Source organism: Vicia villosa, linkage group LG6 (genome assembly GCF_029867415.1).
Source record: "Vicia villosa cultivar HV-30 ecotype Madison, WI linkage group LG6, Vvil1.0, whole genome shotgun sequence".
NCBI lineage: Eukaryota > Viridiplantae > Streptophyta > Magnoliopsida > Fabales > Fabaceae > Vicia > Vicia villosa.
The window spans coordinates 65767237-65790286 of NC_081185.1; positions in this window are offsets into that span (position 1 = coordinate 65767237).

A 23050-nucleotide genomic window follows, 5' to 3' on the forward strand; every position below is an offset into this window, starting at 1 on the left:
TTCATTTTGTCACTTTATCTCTCCTAACGTCATATCTCATTAAATGCATATTGATCTCATGTTTTTTTGTAATCATTTCATTTAAACAATATTTCATTTATTATTTTCTTTTATTCAAACCGTTTAAATAACCCACTTCATCTTCATTTCATTTTTTTCGCTCTCTCTCTATTCATTTGTCTCTCTCTTTGCATTCTTCGCTCAAACCCTAGTTTTTGATCTGTAACCAAGCATTTCGTCATGTATTCTTCATCAAGCTCTTCTAGCCCAGCAAAAATCACCTCCACACAAATGCTTCTTAGAAAGCATGGGTATGCTCCGTTGAAGACATGCACCATTCCTTCTGAGGATTTGGAAGTTCTTTGTGAGTCCGCTGTGGACTTTGAAAATCTGAAAGCAAATGGTTTCCATCCTGATGTAAGAATCTTGGCACAAGGATGGTCAAACTATCTTGATAGATTGGTTGGACCAATTTATCCTGATCTGGTGAAAGACTTCTGGGTTCATGCAACGGTTACTCCATCTGCAATCATCTCCTTCGTGTTATGGCATGAAGTTGTAGTTACTGAGAAGTTAATAAGGAAGTTATACAACCTGGATGATGAAGAAGGATGCACTGGTCCTCTTCCTGGAAGAGTTAGTTGGCTACAGGTTGAAAAACAAATCTCATTTGCTACCGGTATTGAATCTCATAAAACTGGTACATTGAGGGCGTTTTATCAAGTGTGGGCTGAAATTATTCTGGGTTCTCTCCATCACAGAAAGCAATTATTCTCCTCCTCCTCCTACATCAGTCCTGATCACAAATACACTCTCTTCTGCATTGGAAGAAGAATGGAACTCAACATTTCCCACATTCTTTTTCAGAATCTGAAGACATCTTTTGTAGAGTCTAGAGATGAAGAACGTGCGAAGTGTCCTCATCTTCCAAGAAATACTATTCCTTTCGCCAGAATGATCTCAGATATTTTGATAGAAAGTGATATGCTGGATTCTATAAGGACCACTGGAGCGTCTGTAGCGGGGAAAATCTGATATCGAAGCCATGGGATAGACTCGAATCCATATTCCGTTTGAAATCGCCACCGCGCTTTATTTTTTCAAAGGAAAAGGGAAAAGAACGTAAAACCCAAAGTTTTGTTTTTTAAAACAAGAAAGAGATCTCAGGTACGGGTGTTGATTATATGAGGGGAAGGTTTTAAGCACCCCTCATATCTGTGGTATTCCACAGGAACCTTTTTGAAAATCTGTGTTGTGTGTGCTAAAAAACGGTTTGTTTTATTTTTAAAATAAGCTCGGCAAAGCGTTAAGCTTTGGGCCTACATACCTCCTCGGTGCAATGGAGAGGTCAGAGCTAATGTAGTTCCGCTTAAAGGGAAAACGTTTTTTAAAACGAATAAACACTTTATTGTCGTCAGAGAGAAATACTCAGCCATTAATTTTGAGCATGAGAACAAACGATTTCTTTGCATCGCAAATGAAAGAAGGGCTCCAACTCGGATAAAATCAACGAGTATGCCACTAGCTCTCTCACGCGGAAAAGATCTCATTTTATCAATCAATTTCAAAATCGTGGGGTATAACCACTCGTTTCGACAATTAACAGTGTCTAAACTTTTGAAGAAAAAGTCACTAAGGGAAAAAGATATTTTTAAGAAAAGGTTTTGAAAAGATTGCAAACATAAGAAGGTTTTTGAAAAAGGGAGAAGATTTTGAAAATTTAAGAATGGGAGGAGATGAAGAGGCTAACCTAGTGCATAAAATAAAAGCTAAGGAAAGAAACGGTCTAACCAAATAAGAAGCCAACACTTGACATTAAGAGCCAAGGTAGATTTCCCATCCTTTGGAATTATCAATACCAACACATTAACACTTGGGGATCCAGATGAACTTATTGTCTGTAGCACCACTTTGCATTAAGCACATTAAGATTCTGACGAAAATCGGGCAGAGTAACGGCTGTTTTCGGGTAAAATCCTTATATCAATGCCTTGGAATTAACCATCAAGGGCTTTCAAGGAAATACCTGCATGCACAAACAGACAACAATCCAATGCCAGACAGACAGAATAACAGCAGAGTAATAACAGAATAAGGGTCCAGAGGCACTAAGTCCATAAGTCCAAATCTCCAAAATGCTAGGGATAGTAACCAATAGTCCAAAGAGAGCCTTAAGCGTTTTTTAGATTTTTTGTTGTTTATTAGTGTTTTAGCATAAAAGTAAAGTATGGTCCAAGTGGACAAAAGAAAAATAGCGGAAACATAAACATATGTCCAAATGGACAAAGAGAAAATAGCGGAATATAAACGTCCAAATGGACAAAGAGAAAATGGCGGAATGTAAATATGATTAAATGATAAAGTAGAGCATAAAGCAAAATATAAAGAGCAATATAATAAATTGCGGAAATTAAAGTCAATTGTTAGATGTTAAAGATAACCATCTTGAAACTTGTCAAGTATGTTATCAAAGTTAGTAATGAAGATCGATGGTGAGTGAAGGATGTTCTCGGATTTAAAGTCAACGGAAACTTATCAGAAGCTTGATAAAATCATAGCGACTACACGATAAATTTCTATAAGTCATAAATCAACCGCATACAATTCTCTTCCATATTTGATCTTTTTTATTCGGGACACGAAATATTGCGCTATGTTAAGCAGATCACCAAGTGATTTATGTAGAAATCACCCTACAACGAGGCCGGTCAAAACTTTATGTGCTAATGCATGCGAGAAGAACGATATGTAACGATCTAGTCTTTACTAAGAATCCATAAGAATTCTCAAAGTATTAAGACTTTCATCGATCAAAAGAAAAAAGGAGAAGAAGAAGATAAAATGCATAAAGTAAAATCAACTCACACTATCATTAATATCATTCATCTAATATTATAGATTTGGTCCTTTCAAACCTATCAACATCCTAGATCCAATGATATTAATGAAGTGGAGGAAGTAAGAAACCAAAACAAGCATAAAAAAGGCAAAAAACCACATTCTGCCAGCAGGAAATCGATTTCATGCAGGGGAAATCGATTTCCATAGTGCATTTTTCAAAAAAAACAAGTTACGTTCAGCAGGAAATCGATTTCAGACTTAAGGAAATCGATTTCCTTAGTGTAAATTCCAGCAAAAACAGCATTTAAAGGCATGAAACTTGACTTGAACAAATATACAAACACCTTATGATCACACATCAATTGGAGCACAAATTTTCCATCAAATCACCATCAAATAGCACCAATATAGCATCAAAGATCCATTGAACACAAGCAATAAAGATCTACATCATGGATCTAGCAAATTACCACTTCTTTGAACAAAATTCTTGGAGTAGCTTCAAGAGCAAGCACAAAATGTGTAGATCCTTCAAATTTGGAGATGAACAAACAAAGAAAAGAGTGAAATGTAGGAGGCTTAGTTCAAAATTAGCAAGATTCAATGTGAATCTCACTAATCTTATGAAGATGAACTTTGGGTGAGGGTTTTGGAAAGGGTAAGAAATGAATTTGCAAGAAATCTTTTGGCTCTCCAAGCTTGAGAAATGAGAGAGTAGTGGGCTCTATTTATAGGATGAGAGCAAGAGTAGTGGTAGTTTGGTCTTTTTGCATTTGGTAATTAGCTTGTGTTTAATTGGTGATTAAAGTGGCATTTAAATGGTAAGAAATGGTAGAATGAGGTTTAAGTGGGTTTAATGAAGGGGTTAATTTTGATGAGGTGGAAAATTGGTAAAATGATCAAATAAAAAGGTGCCAAAATGATGTCAAGCTCCCCTGTTTATATTTTTTGAATTTCGCCTTAAGGAAATCGATTTCCCCAGGAGTGAAATCGATTTCACTCTGTTCCAGAAGAGAAATTGGCGCAAAATACACTAGGGAAATCGATTTACCCAGGAGGGAAATCGATTTCATGCTGTCCAGAATGTGATTTTGGTGAAGATTGCTGCAGGGAAATCGATTTACCCAGTAGGGAAATCGATTTCATCAGTAAAAAATGTGAAAAATGCCTTGTTTATTGCATGTCTTGGCTTGGTACCTACAAAACAAAAGCCTACAATGAAACAAAGCAATGTTTTTGGTATTTGGGTTAGTATAATATGCATACAAGATAGACAATCATTGGTGCTTGATGGTCCCTCTTATTGATGAGGTGAGTGCAACACCATAAACAATACTTCCAAGTGAAGCTCTTGATTAATGATTGGGATATGAATGATATAGGATCTTAGGGTCAAAAATTGGGGTATGACAGATGCCCCTATTTAAGTTTCTTCGATTTGGAGATACGATGATTGGAAATCTTCGTTTTGACGAAATCGAAGAGACTTAAATATATAAAACACAATTTTTGAACCTAAGATGCTATGCAATGTTTAATGAATGCATATGGTGAGGATAAAACATGGCCACACTGGGGAGTAAAAGGAACTCCACTGGGGAAAACAAATGTCTTGCTAGCATAACTCCGCTGGGGAAGGCAAGACTTCGTTGGAGAGACAAAACTTTGGTGGGGAAAGAAAAACTTCTCTGGGGAAAACACTTCGAGTCAGAGAGGTTATAGCATCCTCTTTCACTGGGGATGGGAAAAGGGGAACATCCTCTTTCACTGGGGATGAGAAAATATGCATCTTGAATCAGAATGCCAATCTTCCGTTAACAGAGATCACACCATCGTACCACTGATGATATGAAAAGATGTACCGCCATACCACTGACGATAACACATACCAAGGTTACACTGAAGGCATGAAAGAGATATACCACTGTACCATTGATGATATAAAAAGAGATGATTCATCGACGTACCACTGACGATGAGAGATGTACCGCCGTACCACTGACGATAACACATACAAACGTTCCACTGAAGGCATGAAGAGATATACCACCGTACCACTGATGATATAAAAAGAGATTGATTCATCGACGTACCACTGACAATGAAAGAGATGTACCGCCGTACCATTGACGATAACACATACCAACGTTCCACTGAAGGCATGAAGAGATATACCACCGTACCATTGATGATATAAAAAGAGATTGATTCATCGACGTACCACTGACGATGAAAGAGATGTACCGCCGTACCATTGACGATAACACATACCAACGTTCCACTGAAGGCATGAAGAGATATACCACCGTACCACTGATGATATAAAAAGAGATTGATTCATCGACGTACCACTGACGATGAAAGAGATGTACCGCCGTACCATTAACGATAACACATACCAACGTTCCACTGAAGGCATGAAGAGATATACCACCGTACCACTGATGATATAAAAAGAGATTGATTCATCGACGTACCACTGACGATGAAAGAGATGTACCACCGTACCACTGACGATAACACATACCAACGTTCCACTGAAGGCATGAAGAGATATACCACCGTACCACTGATGATATAAAAAGAGATTGATTCATCGACGTACCACTGACGATGAAAGAGATGTACCGCCGTACCATTGACGATAACACATACCAACTTTCCACTGAAGGCATGAAGAGATATACCACCGTACCACTGATGATATAAAAAGAGATTGATTCATCGATGTACCACTGACAATGAAAGAGATGTACCGCAGTACCATTGACAATAACACATACCAACGTTCCACTGAAGGCATGAAGAGATATACCACCGTACCACTGATGATATAAAAAGAGATTGATTCATCGATGTACCACTGACGATGAAAGAGATGTACCTCCGTACCATTGATGATAACACATACCAACGTTCCACTGAAGGCATGAAGAGATATACCACCGTACCACTGATGATATAAAAAGAGATTGATTCATCGACGTACCACTGACGATGAAAGAGATGTACCGCCGTACCATTGACGATAACACATACCAACGTTCCACTGAAGGCATGAGAAGATGCCCCTTTGTACCAATGACGGTGAAGAGCAGTCAATAATACTTTTCAATGATTTGAGGATGCATAATATAAATGCATAATCTCAACATTCATCATCCAGCGACCAAAATTCAATCCATGACCAAATGGAAAGAAGCTGCCAAAAAGACTGGACTAAGTGAGGGAGAAACTCGCTAGTCTTCTGTTCGTAGACATCTGAACAGAATAACTGAAACATATTATCCACCTAGAAACAAATTCAGTGGGAATCTTCAAGGAAAGTGAGTTTTTTCTGCTTAAGACCCTCTAAATGAAAGAGTAATCTGTTTGACATTAAATTTCATGATAGCAATTGTGAATGTATGACTGTTTTGATGGCTTCAGAATAAATGCTGCCCAACACTAGGGAACATTGGAGCTGAGAGAACACAGTAGTTGAGTTCTACACCATATTTGAACCAGGCCAAAGGTGCATTGAGTGGAACACATTCTTCCTCTTTTGCATATGAATACATCAACATATCCATTCCTTGTAATGCACTCATGAGTCAAAGTAAAACTTCTTTTATAATTTTCAAAAGGATTTTGTTGAAATCAATTTTCTCTTTGTTTCAAAAATTGCTATCAACAATAAATTACATTTTGAGAGATATGAAAGAAATAAGATTGCCAATAAAAGGTAAAGGCTCAAGCTTTTTTTTAATAGAATGGTAGCCTGCAAAAGGCAAGACCCCATGGATTATTACAAAGTTTGGAAAGTGGTAATTTTGTGGAAAAGGTACATTGAAATGTAATGACCCCATCCTCTCTCTCAACTTGGAATTCCTGAGCAAAGGCTTCCGTTGAAATGTGTTGAACTTTTTCATGATAAACAAATGACTGCTGATGATCAAGTCTTGTCTGATGTAGTTACTTGTCATGAATCCCTAACTTTTGCCTGGACCGTCCTTTCGGGTTTTCAGTCCACCGGGTATCTTATTCTGTTTATGTCTCTAATTTTTGCCTGGACCGCCCTTTCGGGTTTTCAATCCACCGAGACGCTCTTTTTTGCCTAAGCCGCCCTTTCGGGTTTTTAACTTAGCGAGCTGTTTTTTTTATATTATTTTTAGGCGAAGTATTTCTTGACTACATCAGCATTCACGGGAGGTGGGAGCTCTTCTCCATCCATAGTTGCAAGAATTAATGCACCGCCAGAGAAGGCTTTCTAAACAACATATGGTCCTTCAAAATTAGGAGTCCACTTGCCCCTTGAATCAGAGGTGAAAGACAAGATCCTTTTGAGCACGAGGTCGCCTTCTCTGAATACACGAGGTCGAACCTTCTTATCAAAAGCTTTCTTCATTCTTTTCTGGTACAACTGACCATGTCATAAAGCCGTCATTCTCTTTTCCTCTATCAAATTCAATTGATCAAACCTGCTCTGACACCATTCAGCCTCAGATAACTTGGTTTCCATTAAAACTCTCAATGATGGAATCTTAACCTCGACGGGGAGCACTGCTTCCATACCATAAACCAAAGAAAAGGGAGTTGCCCCTGTTGTAGTACGAACAGAGGTACGATACCCATGCAAAGCAAATGGGAGCATCTCATGCCAGTCTTTGTACGTAACAACCATCTTTTGCACAATCTTCTTAATATTCTTATTTGCTGCTTCAACAGCTCCATTCATCTTTGGCCTATAAGGCGAAGAGTTGTGGTGTTCAATTTTGAAACTTTCACACAGTTCTCTCATCATGCTATTATTCAGATTCGAGCCATTATTAGTGATGATTTTGCTTGGTACACCATATCTGCAGATGATGTTGTTCTTGATAAATTTAACCACAACTTGCTTTGTTACATTAGCATATGAAGCAGCTTCTACCCACTTGGTAAAATATTCGATTGCTACCAGGATGAATCGATGTCCATTCGAAGCCTTGGGTTCAATCATGCCAATCATATCGATACCCCACATAGAGAAAGGCCATGGGGAAGAAATAACATTGAGAAGTGTCGGGGGCACATGAATCTTGTCAGCATACACTTGACATTTGTGACACTTCTTTACAAACTTGTAGCAATCAGATTCCATTGTCAGCCAATAGTAACCTGCTCTAAGCATCTTTTTAGCCATCGAATGTCCATTGGCATGAGTACCAAAAGAACCTTCATGGATTTCATGCATCAACATGTCTGCTTCGTGTCTATCCACGCATCTGAGCAAAACCATGTCATAATTCCTTTTATACAAAACATCCGCATTGATGAAGAAATTGCCAGCCAATCTCCTCAAAGTTTTCTTATCCTTATTCGATGCCCCAAGTGGGTATTTTTGAGTCTGAAGGAAATGCTTAATATCGAAATACCAAGGCTTTTCATCTGTTGATTCCTCAATTGCGAATACATGAGCAGGTCTATCAAGACGCCTGATTATAATCTGAGGTTCCTCATTATGGAAATTCACTTTGTACATGGAAGACAATGTGGCTAAAGCATCAGCCATCTGATTCTCGTCTCGAGGGATGTGGTGGAATTCAACTTTGTTAAAGAATGTCAACAACCTTCTGGCGTAATCTTTGTAAGGGATTAAACCAGGATGACGAGTTTCCCATTCTCCTTTAATCTGATTAATCACAAGCGCAGAATCTCCATAAACATCAAGAATCTTAATTCTCAGATTAATGGCCTCTTCAAGTCCCATGATGCAAGCTTCATACTCAGCAATATTGTTTGTATAGTCAAAACATATCCTTGCAGTGAAAGGTACATGTGATCCATGTGGAGTGACAATAATGGCGCCAATTCCATGGCCATGAACATTAGAAGCTCCATCAAAAATTAAACCCCACTTGGATTCAGGATCTGGTCCTTCTTCTGGCAATGGCTCATCCCAATCTTGAGATCTCAAATACATTATATCTTCATCTGGGAAGTCCATTCTGATAGATTGATGATCATCAATTGGTTGGTGAGCGAGGTACTCTGCCAACACACTTCCTTTCACGACTTTTTGAGCTCGATATTCAATATCATATTCTGATAACAACATTTGCCAGCGAGCAATCCTTTCAGTTAACGCAGGTTTCTCAAATACATACTTAATTGGATCCATTTTGGAAATCAATAGGGTGGTGTGGTTCAACATATACTGTCTCAGTCGGCGAGCAGCCCACACCAAAGCACATCAAGTTTTCTCAAGCAGCGAGTATCTTGTTTCGCACTCGGTAAACTTTTTGCTAAGGTAGTATATTGCATACTCTTTTCGACCAGACTCGTCATGCTGACCCAACACACATCCCATTGAATTTTCAAGCACTGTGAGGTACATAATCAGAGGTCTTCCCTCAGCTGGAGGGAGCAAAATGGGAGGTTCAAGTAGATATTCTTTGATGTTGTCAAACGCTTTTTGACAATCTTCATTCCACACACATCCCTGATTTTTCTTTAACAGCTTGAAGATTGGCTCACAGGTAGCAGTCATATTGGAGATGAACCTGGAAATATAATTCAAACGTCCGAGGAAACCTCTCACTTGTTTCTCAGTCTTTGGTGCTGGCATTTCCTAAATTGCTTTGACTTTATCAGGATCTACTTCAATTCCTCTCTGACTGACAACAAAACCCAATAATTTTCCAGAACGGACACCAAAAGTACACTTGTTTGGATTTAAGCGGAGACGATACTTTCTCAAACGCTGAAACAACTTTAAAAGATCTTCCATGTGCCCTTCCTCTGACTGGGACTTGGCAATCATGTCGTCCACATAAACCTCAATTTCTTTGTGCATCATATCATGGAAAAGAGTGGTCATGGCCCTCTGATATGTCGCGCCAGCATTCTTCAACCCAAAAGGCATCACTTTGTAACAGAATGTCCCCTATGGCGTAATAAAGGTTGTCTTTTCCATGTCTTCAGGTGCCATCTTAATCTGGTTGTATCCTGAAAAACCATCCATGAAGGAGAAAACCTCGAACTTTGTCGTGCTATCTACCAACATATCAATGTGAGGTAGAGGAAAATCATCTTTCGGACTGGCTTTTTCAAATCTCTATAATCAACACACATGCGAACCTTCCCATCTTTCTTTGGAACAGGCACAATATTGGCAATCCATTGAGGATATACAGAAGTAACAAGGAAACCTGCATCTATCTGTTTCAAGACCTCATTCTTAATCTTTTCCTCCATATCAGGATGACTTCTTCTTAGCTTCTGCTTGACAGGAGGACATTCTGGTTTCAATGGCAAACGATGCTCCACAATATCTGTGTCCAACCCAGGCATATCTTGGTAGGACCACGCAAAAATGTCAACATACTCTTTAAGAAGCTCTACCATCCTCTTCTTAACATCTTGACCAAGCAGTGCCCCAATCTTGACTTCCTTTTTATCCTCTTCAGAACCCAAATTGATGACTTCTAAAGGCTCTTTATATGGCTGAATGGTGTCTTCCTCGTGCTCAAGCAGTCGGGAAATCTCATCAGGAATACATTCATCACCTTCTTCTTCCGCCTCATACACAGGACACTCGAAGTTAGGAGAGGGTGCAGGGTCATTACTTTCAACGGTTTTATTGATTAATCTGCACAAATGATTATTATTTCAGGAAAAGGAAATATATATGCAAACATGTAATCGTGCAGATTATGGAAAATGAAAACATTTTTAAGGTTTTTTGTGTTACCACTTTCCAGAAAAAACAAAAAGATAAAAAGCATGTATATGCAGAAACAAAATGACTTTTATTGATGATTTTAATGTTTAAAACAAACAGAAAACAGCCCCAACAACTTCACTTTCATCTTGGGCAGAATGAAAGGATTTTGAAAAACATAAAAGCAAATTACTTTGAAGCATGAGTACACTCAGGAATGTCAATGGTGATCCAGTTCTTAATCATCTTTCCACGGGTCACAAAGTTTGGCACTTCTGGCTCTGATTTGTCTTCAACAATAGCATCCACCTCTGGAAGAGTCGGGTGTAGAAACCCAGCACTATGAAACATCTCTTGATAAGGACGAAAAGCAGATTCAGGCTTCATCACAGACTTGTCTGAGGCAGAAAATCCCAGACCAGCTCTATTCTTGTTCTCTTGAAGACTCACCACTTGTCCCCAAACTCCTGAATGTCCATTCTGAACTACCAGTTGAGCATCTTTGAAGGAGGCAATGGAAGCTTCATCCTTTTTGAATTCATCATTAATAGACAGGGCTTGGAATGCAGTTCTAATGACCACTTCATCAGCTTCTATGGTACGGAACGAAGAGAGATGACTAATCAGCAAAGCTTGTTCTCCATTCACAACAACCATCTTTCCATCTTTCACAAATTTCAACTTTTGGTGGGGAGTCGAAGTAACTGCCCCAGCCTCATGGATCCATGGGCGTCCCGATAAGCAACTGTATGCAGGGAAAATGTCCATCACTTGAAAGGTAATCTTGAAGACAAATGGTCCAATACCAATAGGCAAATCAACCTCTCCAACCACTGATTTCTTCAATCCATCAAAAGCCTTGACAATCACATTACTAAATCTCATTGGTGTGCCACCATAAGATAGCTTAGCAAGAGTGGATTTCGGCATGACATTCAGAGATGATCCAGTATCAATCAACACATTGGACATTGAGTCCTCTTTGCAACTGACAGAGATGTGCAAAGCCAAATTATGATTTCTTCCTTCCTCAGGCAAATCTTCATCACTGAAGCTCAAATTATTACACGCAGTGATATTACTCACAACCCCATTAAACTGATCCAGCGTCACATCATGATCCACAAAGGCTTGATCAAGTATCTTCATCAAAGAGTCCCTATGAGCAGGAGAACTTGTCAACAGCTCCATTATAGAGATCTTGTACGGAGTGCGATGCAGCTGATCCACGATCTTATAATCACTCATCTTGATAAGCTTCAAAATCTCATCCATCTCCTTTCCTAAAGACGACCCTTCATTAACTTTTGCCGCATCATTATTGTTCACAGGTACTTGAGTAGAATTCCTCTGGACATCCACAACTGTTTGAGGTTGAGTAAAAACTCGTCCGCTTCTAGTCACTCTACTAACATCTTCTATATTCTCAACAGAAGATAGAGACTTAATCTCAATTTCTTTTCCAGCTTCCAGCATGGTGGCATTGTATCTGTAAGGTACAGCTTTATCAGAACTATAAGGTACAGATCCAGGCAAACATATCACAAGAGGTTCCACAGCAGCTTTGCCATAATAACCAATCTCTACACATTCCGGGATTTCAAAGCATGGTTCAATCACATTGACATCATCTTCATCTCTATCCCTCAGAATCTCAATGAGCCTTTGATCTATCATCTCTTGTAAGTCTCTTCTCACAATATAACACCCTCGAGGATTAATTGAACAAATCCTACAAGCAGCGTGATTATGCTCATAATGACTATACTCACACAGAGTGGCATGCATCTCTACCAATGATCCTCTGATGTGTTCCACACGATAAATCTTATACTTCCCAGGGCACCCATATACCATATTCACAGTAGACGCTTCATGAGTTGGCAACGGATTGTTCTGCACATTAGGGCCAATATCACGGAAAGAAAGCATTCCAGAACAAACCAATCTTTGGACTTCATTCTTCAGGGACCACCAGTTTTCCAAATCATGCCCAGGAGCATTCTGATGATAAGCACAAGTGGCATCACCTTTATACCACCAAGGGAGTTTTTCTGGAACAGGAGGTGGTGACCTTGGTTGAACCAACTTCTAATGAATTAGAGCAGGATACAGTTCAGTGTACGTCACAAGGATAGGATCAATATTAACCCGAGGATACGGATTCCGCCTTGCTGGTTGTTGATTAACAGGAGCTACAGGCACCGAATTCACAACAGGAGTCACTAACTCCACTTGTTGAGATTGATTTCTGAATCGACTATTCCTCCCATGAGAAACAGCATTAGCATCTGATTCCTTCTTCTTCTGGAATGAAGAACCAAACTTCTTCGCACCACCAGACGAATTGTCATTCCGAACCAGACGGCCTTCTCGCACAGCTTCTTCCAACCTAACACCCATACCCACCATTTCGGTGAAGTCTACAGGAGCACTTGCAATCATTTTCTCATAGTAAAACAGACCAAGAGTCTTCAGAAAAATCTTAGTCATCTCTTTTTATTCCATCGGAGGAATCACTTGGGCGGCAACCTCACGCCATCTCTGAGCATATTCCTTAAAGGATTCTTTCTCTTTCTACATCATAGCTCGCAATTTATCTCTATCAGGAGCCATGTCCACATTATACTTGTATTGCTTCACAAACGCCTCAGCTAAGTCATTAAAAGTGCGAATATGGGTGCTCTCAAGGCCCATATACCACTTAGAAGCAGCTCCAGTCAAACTGTCTTAGAAATAGTGAATCAACAGACGTTGATCATCAGTGTGAGTGGACATCTTTCTCACATACATCACCAGGTGTGCCTGAGGACAGGAATTTCCTTTATACTTCTCAAATTCAGGTAGCTTGAACTTAGCAGGTACTTTCACATTGGGAACAAGGCAAAGATCATGCACATTCTTTCCAAACAGCTCTTTCCCACGCAAGGCTTTCATTTCTTTCTGCAGTTCTTCAAACTGATCTTGGAAACCATCCATTCTGTCATGAATTTCACTAGGAGCAGCATCATAAATGGGCTCTGGGACAAAAGGACCAGTATGAACAATAGGAGACGTGTTGACCATAACAGGAGTCAACGGACGAGTCATCTCAGGAACAGACAAATAACCTTCGGGCATGCCCCAGGGATATCCATTAGCCATACGTTGCTGAGTAGCACCAGCAGGAACAACAGGAATGGTTGTAGCAGCAATTTCAGAAATCACAGTGGTTTGACCTTGAGCTTGGGCATTGGGAGGAGGAACCTGATTCTGATTTTGATTCTGAGCAGCCATCAATGTCTCAACTAGAGCAGTGAGACGATCCACACCAGATCTCAAAGTAACAACCTCTTCACGTAGCTCACAATTCTCTTGTTCAAGACCTTCCATCTTCTTCTTGCAGTTAGGTCGAGTGTTATACCGGTGAGACAGCTTGATTCTGTATGAAGAACACTGAATAAGACCTCGGGAATACTCTCGGAAGCAAGACCAGAATGCAGAATGATGCATGAAATGCAATGCAAATGATTTTTATTATTATTGGTTTTCAAGGAACTTTAAGACATTAATTGTAAACATTAGCAAAAACATCATAAAACATAACAATATTCTTTCATTAGCAATGGGAAAGTATACAAAAGGATTCAAAGATCCAAAATTACAAGATAAAGGAAAAGCTAAAAACTAGAAGGGAACACTTCTGATGAAGATCCATCTCCTCTCTGCAGCTTCCTACGGAGCTTTTCCAACTCATCTTCATAAAAGGCCTTCAAATGAGCATTCTCGACCATCAACTTGTCAGCAACTTCTTTCCATGCAACTGAATCTTCTTGTCTCTTTCACTTTTCACCATGTTGTTGAAGCAACTCTTCTTGATGACGAATCTGATCATCCTTTTCCATCAACCAACCATCTTGGATATCAAGCATTTCATCTTTTTCTTTCAAATGTATCTTCAACTCTTTGTTTTCAAGCTCAAAAGCATTAAACTTCTTCTCCCAAGCATCTCTTTCCGCTCTCAACTTAGCCACGAGCTCTAGATGCTCCTCACTACTTTCAACAGGAGTAGTGGAAGACAATGGTGGAGTAACGAGTAGAGAAGGCTCCTCGAGTAAATAAGGCATCTGAAAAGTGTGAGCTCTAGCTTGAACCCAATCAGTGTAGTCTTTGAAAGCAACACATTGTTTCGTTCCCAAATGTCTCTTCCTATCAACATGGTGCCAAGCACGCACAAACCGATTTCTCATATCCGAATTTCCATCCTGACACAAGAATACTAGCGGGTCTCTCCTTCATGGGGTAGCAAAATTAACGCCTTGCAAGAATGGGGTTGTAGGTAATTCCTCCTTGTATACCAAGAAGAGGTACATTAGGGAATTCTCCACAACTATCAATAATCTCACCAATGTCATAAGCAGGATTGTACCAATGGATATTCCCATTAGTAAGAGGCATGATCTTCTGAGACCATGAGAGACCATCAGGATTGTTCAAGAAACTCTTAGCTTGAGGTAAGTGCGAAATAAACCACTTATAGAGCAAAGGAGTGCAACAGTTGATAAGTCCACCTTTCTTATCAGTCCTATGGTGAATGGAATGATAAGTATCCCCAAGCAAAGTAGGCACAGGATTCCCAATCATGAAGATCCGAATAGCATTAACATCGACAAAGTTGTCAATGTTGGGAAAGAGTATCAAACCATAGATGAGCAAGGCCAAAAATGTCTCAAAAGCAATCATACTTCCTTTACTAGCCAACATAGAAGCCTTTCCAATCAAGAACTTAGAAGTCAACCCCCAAATTCCTCCTTTTTTGGTCATGTTTGCTTTCACATCTGATATTTTCAAATGAAGAAGCTCTGCTATCTCATCAACCTGAGGCTCTTTCTCCATACCACTAAACGGTATATCATTCGTAACTGGCAAACCAATCCAATAAGAATACTCCTCCAAAGTGGGCATAAGCTGATAATCAGGAAAGGTGAAACAATTATAGACCGGGTCATAAAACTGCACAAGAATCTCAAGAATCCCCTTTTCCACTTTGGTCTTCAAGATAGAGATCAATTTCCCATAACGGTTTTTGAAGTTGTCAAGATTAGGAACCAAAGTTGCTAGCTCTTTCAATTCCTTTGCACTTGAATTTCTGAAAGTGTACTTCTTGATGCTTCTCTTTTGATCCATGGTACCTGTGATGTTTACAAAAAAATGTCTCTAAGTTCCTTGAAAACCATTTATGAATATCATTTTTATGAATGCATGAATGCATGGTTTATGCATCAATCACAATCAAGAGCATACAAGATCACATCAAATCACACAAAATCACACAGTCCAGGTTCTTAGGTTCGACGCCACGAGCATGGAGCCATGGGTCTACCCATCCCACAAGGCGTGATCTAGGGAATTTTGTATCTGCCAATCGGGTTCTACAAAGGTTCCTAGAGTTTTCAATCTTCTATCGGATATTACCGGCTCGCACAATTGCTCATGGGCGCCAATAATATGCCTAAAAAGACCTCGTCTGAGCGTAGCATCGCATGACAACAAGCTCAAATTGGTACTTGACCTTGTTTCTGCACTACATCCTAAAAAGGCTTAGATTGGTTAAAAGGGTTCTAGGCCATTCAGCTTCTACGGACACTCACTATTGAAAGTAATAGCGTTATCACGATGGTTCGTAACAACCTCTACTACCTTCCATGAGGCCTCCACTGATAGGGGTTCCACCATATGACGCTCATGGTAAGGATTACTCCTGACATGCGACTATTGGTCTTACCACCTCCTATCTTAAGTTACTCACCAAAGTTCGGGTTAGAACTTTATCTCATCACAGAGGAACCATCGAGCACCAAAAAGAAAAAAAAATAAACAAACAAAGCACACAACAATATATACAGATAAAAACACACAGATAAACAAAAATAGGCTTAACACGCTTAAAACTGGATCCCCAGTGAAGTCGCCATTTTTCTGTAGCGGGGAAAATCTGATATCGAAGCCATGGGATTGACTCGAATCAATATTCCGTTTGAAATCGCCACCGCGCTTTATTTTTTCAAAGGAAAAGGGAAAAGAACGTAAAACTCAAAGTTTTGTTTTTTAAAACAAGAAAGAGATCTCAGGTACGGGTGTTGATTATATGAGGGGAAGGTTTTAAGCACCCCTCATATCTGTGGTATTCCACAGGAACCTTTTTGAAAATCTGTGTTGTGTGTGCTAAAAAACGGTTTGTTTTATTTTTAAAATAAGCTCGGCAAAGCGTTAAGCTTTGGGCCTACATACCTCCTCGGTGCAATGGAGAAGTCAGAGCTAACGTAGTTCCGCTTAAAGGGAAAACGTTTTTTAAAACGAATAAACACTTTATTGTCGTCGGAGAGAAATACTCAGCCATTAATTTTGAGCATGAGAACAAACGAGTTCTTTGCATCGCAAATGAAAGAAGGGCTCCAACTCGGATAAAATCAACGAGTATGCCACTAGCTCTCTCACGCGGAAAAGATCTCATTTTATCAATCAATTTCAAAATCGTGGGGTATAAGATATTTTTAAGAAAAGGTTTTGAAAAGATTGCAAACATAAGAAGGTTTTTGAAAAAGGGAGAAGATTTTGAAAATTTAAGAATGGGAGGAGATGAAGAGGCTAACCTAGTGCATAAAATAAAAGCTAAGGAAAGAAACGGTCTAACCAAATAAGAAGTCAACACTTGACATTAAGAGCCAAGGTAGATTTCCCATCCTTTGGAATTATCAATACCAACACATAACACTTGGGGATCCAGATGAACTTATTGTCTTTAGCACCACTTTGCATTAAGCACATTAAGATTCTGACGAAAATCGGGTAGAGTAACGGCTGTTTTCGGGTAAAATCCTTATATCAATGCCTTGGAATTAACCATCAAGGGCTTTCAAGGAAATACCTGCATGCACAAACAGACAACAATCCAATGCCAGACAGACAAAATAACAGCAGAGTAATAACAGAATAAGGGTCCAGAGGCACTAAGTCCATAAGTCCAAATCTCCAAAATGCTAGGGATAGTAACCAATAGTCCAAAGAGAGCCTTAAGCGTTTTTTAGATTTTTTGTTGTTTATTAGTGTTTTAGCATAAAAGTAAAGTATGGTCCAAGTGGACAAAAGAAAAATAGCGGAAGCATAAACATATGTCCAAATGGACAAAGAGAAAATAGCGGAATATAAACGTCCAAATGGACAAAGAGAAAATGGCGGAATGTAAATATGATGAAATGATAAAGTAGAGCATAAAGCAAAATATAAAGAGCAATATAATAAATTGCGGAAATTAAAGTCAATTGTTAGATGTTAAAGATAACCATCTTGAAACTTGTCAAGTATGTTATCAAAGTTAGTAATGAAGATCGATGGTGAGTGAAGGATGTTCTCGGATTTAAAGTCAACGGAAACTTATCAGAAGCTTGATAAAATCATAGCGACTACACGATAAATTTCTATAAGTCATAAATCAACCGCATACAATTCTTTTCCATATTTGATCTTTTTTATTCGGGACACGAAATATTGCGCTATGTTAAACAGATCGCCAAGTGATTTATGTAGAAATCACCCTACAACGAGGCCGGTCAAAACTTTATGTGCTAATGCATGCGAGAAGAACGATATGTAGATCGCCTTCTGGAAGCAATACCGCACGAAAAGAAAATAGGTAACGATCTAGTCTTTACTAAGAATCCATAAGAATTCTCAAAGTATTAAGACTTTCATCGATCAAAAGAAAAAAGGAGAAGGAGAAGATAAAATGCATAAAGTAAAATCAACTCACACTATCATTAATATCATTCATCTAATATTATGGATTTGGTCCTTTCAAACCTATCAACATCCTAGATCCAATGATATTAATGAAGTGGAGGAAGTAGGAAACCAAAACAAGCATAAAAAAGGCAAAAAACCACATTCTGCCAGCAGGAAATCGATTTCATGCAGGGGGAAATCGATTTCCATAGTGCATTTTTCAAAAAAAACAAGTTACGTTCAGCAGGAAATCGATTTCAGACTTAAGGAAATCGATTTCCTCAGTGTAAATTCCAGCAAAAACAACATTTAAAGGCATGAAACTTGACTTGAACAAATATACAAACACCTTATGATCACACATCAATTGGAGCACGAATTTTCCATCAAATCACCATCAAATAGCACCAATATAGCATCAAAGATGCATTGAACACAAGCAATAAAGATCTACATCATGGATCTAGCAAATTACCACTTCTTTGAACAAAATTCTTGGAGTAGCTTCAAGAGCAAGCACAAAATGTGTAGATCCTTCAAATTTGGAGATGAACAAACAAAGAAAAGAGTGAAATGTAGGAGGCTTAGTTCAAAATTAGCAAGATTCAATGTGAATCTCACTAATCTTATGAAGATGAACTTTGGGTGAGGGTTTTGGAAAGGGTGAGAAATGAATTTGCAAGCAATTTTTTGGCTCTCCAAGCTTGAGAAATGAGAGAGTAGTGGGCTCTATTTATAGGATGAGAGCAAGAGTAGTGGTAGTTTGGTCTTTTTGCATTTGGTAATTAGCTTGTGTTTAATTGGTGATTAAAGTGGCATTTAAATGGTAAGAAATGATAGAATGAGGTTTAAGTGGGTTTAATGAAGGGGTTAATTTTGATGAGGTGGAAAATTGGTAAAATGATCAAATAAAAAGGTGCCAAAATAATGTCAAGCTTCCCTGTTTATATTTTTTGAATTTCGCCTTAAGGAATTCGATTTCCCCAGGAGTGAAATCGATTTCACTCTGTTCCAGAAGAGAAATTGGCGCAAAATACACTAGGGAAATCGATTTACCCAGGAGGGAAATCGATTTCATGCTGTCCAGAATGTGATTTTGGTGAAGATTGCTGCAGGGAAATCGATTTACCCAGTAGGGAAATCGATTTCATCAGTAAAAAATGTGAAAAATGCCTTATTTATTGCATGTCTTGGCTTGGTACCTACAAAACAAAAGCCTACAAAGAAACAAAGCAATGTTTTTGGTATTTGGGTTAGTATAATATGCATACAAGATAGACAATCATTGGTGCTTGATGGTCCCTCTTATTGATGAGGTGAGTGCAACACCATAAACAATACTTCCAAGTGAAGCTCTTGATCAATGATTGGGATATGAATGATATAGGATCTTAGGGTCAAAAATTGGGGTATGACAGCGTCCCAATTTCTTGGAGTTGTTCAAGGTCCTGTCTTCAATGGTGTTGATCTGTTTAGACTGGATCTTATCAAGGAGGTAACTTCTGTTGGTACAAGCTTTCCAGATATTCTGTCTAGGAGAGTTCCTGTTGCAGGCTTTGCCACTTTGTTCCAAGCAGAACTTCGCAAGGCTGTCAAGCATTACTTGGAAGCTTCTGTTAGGACTCAATCTTATGTTGATCCTGCGTGGATTCGTGGAAGAGTGCTTCCTTCTCTGGCTGATCTTCAGAAGAAGGATCAGAAGAAGCAAGAAGCAAGGCTAAAAAGAAAGGCTCAAGAAGATAAGGCCAAGAAAGCCAAGAAGCAGAGGGTCACCTATGATCCTGACAAGGTTAACACTCCAGAATATCAACAGTAGCGCATAAGAGAAGCTCTTCATTCTTCAAGGACTACAAACACCTCCAGGCATGTTTTCAGTCCTCCTTCTGAACCACAAAACACTTTTACCATACCAAATCCTCCTCCACCATCTCTTTCTACACCTGTCTTGAACCCTACACCACTAAATATCCATCCCCCAACTCCTTCTGATATTCCATCATCATCAACCCCCATCATAGACATACCATCCTCCTCAATCATCCCCACAGATATTCCATCCTCTTCAACCACAGCACCTCCACCTTCTATATTCCATCCCTTTCCTACCAGAAAATCCAACCCATACTGCCTTCTCTACCCTGACTACAAATTCACCTTCAACCCTCCTGAACCTGAACCTCATATCTACCTGGAGCTGTTCAAAATAAGTGATTAGTAGGCTGGACCTCTTGAAGGATGCCTTCTTCAATGCCCTTGATGATGTTTCTACTAGAAACCTCTGGAGAAGCTTTCGCCAGGATTTTCAAGTTGGAGCTATGGCTGTTCAGAAGAGACTAGTGGCTGCTGCTCCTGGTTATGCTGGTTATCTTCTTGAGGGTGATAATGGTATCTACTTTCATCCAATCAGAAACAGGAGATTCTTGAGGAGAAGCAGTTTGTTGATGAGCTTGTCGAAGCAAGAATTGCTGCAGCAATGGAAGCTAACCCTTGCAGAGACATTGTGGTCTGGAGACCTAAGAAGTTGAAGGTCCTTCTGCCCCAAGGAATCTGGCTGCTATTCTTCAGGCTCTTGAGAATGGAGTTTCTGATCTGCCTGCTGCAGAATATGGAGATGCTTCTATGGAAGAAGCTGATGCTGAAGATCATCCTGCTGAGACTATTCCTGCTGAGGAAAATCATAATGATGATCTGACTATGGAAGCTGCGGTTCAGAATGATGTCCCTCTGGACAGAAGTTGTGAAGCTTCTTCTGATGAACCTTCTCGTCTGGCGAAAACTCTGGAGGTTATTCAGAAGAATCAGGCTGAGCTTGCAACTCGCATGGATGAGCAACGCACGATCAATGCTGAGTTCCGCACCTTCATGGAGAGGCAAACTGAGAGCAACAATGGGATTCATGACATGCTGGACAAGATTATGTCTAAGCTAGGGTCATCTTAGTCTTTGAGTCATAGTTGTTTTTCTTTGTTTCCTGCATCTGCTTTCTATGCATCCTCCTTGTACTTATGACAATTCTCTCTTTTGCTAATCAATGAAAGTTATCTTTTCTTCTCTCATATTGTTTGTCTCTGTCATCTTAATCTTTTATGTTTTTTGATGTTATGACAAAAAGGGGGAGAAAAATGTGATAAATGATCTGATTTATTTTATCAGTTGCTAGGAGAAAGTCTCCACATTTCTAACAGAACTTGCAAGTTCTATGTCTTTGAGTGTTTTGCAGGAAGTGAAGATCTTCCTAAAAGCTCAACATGAGAAGCAAAGACATGTGGAAAAGCAATTCTGTATGGAATCAAGCTCATGGAAATTGAAGCAAGCTGAGTGCTGTAAAGCTTCAAGATCAGAAGCAAGAAGGAAGAATGTTCTGATATTCAGATGATAGAATATGCTCTAACTCATTCTGATTCCTTATATGTTCTAATGCATGTTTTTAGTTCTAAAATATGCTCTGAAACATTATTGTTTGCTCTAATACATAATTATATGTTCTGATACATATTTTATGTTCTGATTCATTCATGCTTTGACTTTTGTCGTTTAGTTTGTTCTGAAACATTTCAGGATGTAGAGATGCTCTGATGATGCTCTGGTACATTCAACAATGTTCTGATACAATCTAGCATGCAATGATTCAAGAAGAAATTCAAGCTCTGAAGCTGTCCTATGGAAGCAAGAATCAGAAGCTATGAATGTTCTGAAGATCTAAGCATATGTGATCGTCTCGACTGAAATGGAAAATACTCAGGGAAGTCCTTTATTTATAAACTTCTTCCAGTATTTATTTCAGGGGAAGATTATTTATCGCAGGGGGAGATTGTTAATCTCAGGGGGAGACATATTCACACACAATATCTATATGCTTATGCTATAGCTGTGTAATTGTCTTTAGCTGTCTGATATTCTGATTGCAAATTCATATCATTTATGTATGTTTTTGTCATCATCAAAAAAGGGGAGATTGTTAGTAGAAGATTTGTTCTGATCAATATTCTTAGTTTTGATGATTACAAGCATATGAATTTTGTATGAGATAATGTGGTACTCTAATACTATGCAATTTCCATTTCAGGAATTATATAAAGAGTATGCACAAAATCAGCGCAAGAAGCACTGACTCAGAAGGTTCAGCATGCAACATCAGAACATGGTCTGGCAAGACATCAGAAGATGGTCAAGCAGAATCAGAACATGGGTCTATGGAAGCATTAGAAGAACTTGAGATCAGAAGCAGAAGCACTGAAGTTCTCATGGTATCACGCTCAGAAGCACTTCAAGGTCAGAAGACAAAAAGATGCTCTGCACCAAGCTGTTTGACTCTGATGATATTCAAACGTTGTTTACACAAACATCAGATCAGAAGCAAGTACAAGATGGCTGGCTACGCTGACTGACAAAAGGAACGTTAGAAGCTATTAAAGGCAACATCAGTAGACACAACGAAAGCAAGGGTCGAGGTAGTTGACAAATGAGTGAAACATTAAATGCAATGCTGTACGGATTACGCAAAGCATTAAATGCTCCCAACGGTCATCTTCTCAAGCGCCTATATATATATATGAAGTTCTGATGAGAAGCTAAATACAACACTTGCGCAATATATAGAAACGCTGTCAAATTCAAAAGCTCTCAAACTTCATCATCAAACTCACTACATTGCTGTTGTAATATCTTAGTTAGATTAAGCGTAAACTTAAGAGAAAATCACAGTTGTGATAATAGCTTTATAAGAAGCATTGTAACTCTTAAAAGAATTGTTTACATTAAGTT